This window comes from Ipomoea triloba, chromosome 9, assembly GCF_003576645.1.
Source record: "Ipomoea triloba cultivar NCNSP0323 chromosome 9, ASM357664v1".
NCBI classification, from domain to species: Eukaryota; Viridiplantae; Streptophyta; class Magnoliopsida; order Solanales; family Convolvulaceae; genus Ipomoea; species Ipomoea triloba.
In genome coordinates this window covers 21,897,073-21,899,136 of record NC_044924.1, presented here as the reverse complement: position 1 = coordinate 21,899,136, position 2,064 = coordinate 21,897,073, and the positions used below count along the sequence as shown (strand labels likewise).

Sequence of the window (2,064 nt, the reverse complement as noted above, 5' to 3'; positions counted from 1 at the left end):
AAATTGGGGTGCTAAAGGAGTTTTGGAAAATGTTTGGTTAGTGTTTGATAGAAGAGCTTATTGGGGCAATTAGCTTATTCCAACTTCTTCTAAATTAAAAGTCAAAATTATCTTTATGTTGTCTCTCATAGATTACCCTTGAAATTTTTCCATATTTTACAAACCAAGGTGTTCATCTTCATCTCCAAAACTCAAAACAAAAGACATAAATTATTTTTTTATTCAGAAATTAAAAGTAAAGAAATAAATAATGGAAAATACAACCAACCCAAATCAAGAAACAAGTTAACCCAACAAAGAAGTCACTATTATTAAAAAAAAATTATTTGATAAAAATTTAAATTGATTATAATAATAAATACAATTTTTTTTCCTGTACAATATTTAAGGAGTATTTTCTTTACAGAAATAGTGACACATTTATACTATAAATCTACTTCTTCATTCTTCTCACCCTTAGCCGCATCTTCAGCTTTTGTCTGCAAAACATATAGAGAAATTAAAGTCATTACACATATGCACTAAAACTTAAATGAGGACTCAACTTTATTCTATTAGCCATCAATATCGGTTCCACATGGGTTTACAGGCAAACTGGAAAAAATTTACAAAATATTTGAAATTTAACATGAGATTTTCTTTTATTTTTTTTTTGAAATTTAACATGAGATTTTCTTTTTTTTTTTTNTTTTTTTTTTTTTTTTTTTGTTTGAAATTTAACATGAGATTTTCTTTAATCATAAAGAAATGATACAGAATTTCTCCCTCTTCTTTTATTGGTACATTTATATAGGAGAGTGGACCTGTGATCTCAGTATGCCTTTGGCTCAGAATTTCCTTAGTTTATAACAGAAATGCCAAACATATAAGATAAAATTGCACAACTGTATAGAAAACTAACGACATCATTGATTATTTCTGCTCAAAAAAAAAAAAACAGAAGGATGATGCATAGAGCAACAAAAGCAAACTGTTAAAAATAACAGACAACAAGAGAGCACTAGGCCACTAAACAAATGCTACTTTCCTTTATGCAAAAAATATGCGGAACATAAAAAATTGTTTCATGAAGCTTGATGTTTTATACATTGGCTTATTAAGTTAAATAGCCAGAATAAAATTAAAGTACTTTTTGCAAACTACATACACGGCACTGCTCTTGCACCAAACAGCAACATTAGCACTCCCAGAAACACGTGCAGTGGGAAGAAAAATAAATGATTGTGTTGGCTAATGGTACACAAACCATGAGAATTGGTATTATTGGCAAGGCAGAACAAGGGATTTCTCAAGCTCATTAATATGTTCATTGACAACAACAGGTCAAAGGTAAACTTAAGCTTAAAACAAGCTGGTCCAAGGTTGTTTCATTTACAACTCTTAATATCTACGCGTACAATTTCTATTCCAATCATGTGATATGGCTACACTAATGAAAATTTATGAAGCAATGAAGTTCAATAGAGTCAACAATCTCTGCCAATTTTGACATGTATCACAATATAAAGAAAAGGGCAATAGCGGGTTACCTCTGGATCTTTCTCGTGAATGTTCCTTTTGTTCTTTAGTTCTCTAAATCTCTTTCTTGTTATATCTTCACAAATCCAATAAAGTACACAAACAAATATGTTATGGGCACAGTGATATGGAAGCCGGAAAAGAATGAGGGGAGTGTGAGACCCAAATCCAGAAATGAATTCCTCACTACAGACAACGATGTTGAAAATTTCATGAAAACCCAGAGCAGCAACAAATTCAAGATATAATAGGCATGTATGTGCATGAAGCTACACTAGCTAATTTCCAAATAACAATAGCATTATGCAATGCCATTTAGGAATCTCCTTCAGAGGTTTGTCCATTAACAATTGGGATGTGAACAGGTTATAAGATTGAGAAAGAAAGTGAGAGACTAAGGTAATCCCATAAACTATAATGACTAAGCTAATTTAATCAATATTCAACATTAAAACCATAAAACCAATACCTTCTAGGTGGAGGGTTATGAAAATACCTATATATATTTGTTAGATATATTTAATCAAATATATCTATGTATTTAAT

The 2,064-nt window shown here is 30.4% G+C and overlaps 1 long non-coding RNA gene across 2 annotated transcripts; it reads right to left on the bottom strand.

The window, feature by feature from the left end:
• Window positions 1–447: 447 nt before the first annotated feature.
• LOC116029941 lies at window positions 448–2,064 on the bottom strand. 2 transcript variants are annotated; one of them, XR_004100346.1, is made up of 3 exons: window positions 1,988–2,064; window positions 1,530–1,704; window positions 448–479 (listed from the first exon to the last, which is right to left on the bottom strand). It is a non-coding gene; the product is annotated as an uncharacterized LOC116029941 (long non-coding RNA). The 2 variants fall into 2 exon arrangements; XR_004100345.1 differs by lacking the exon at window positions 1,988–2,064 and having other exon boundaries at window positions 1,530–1,964.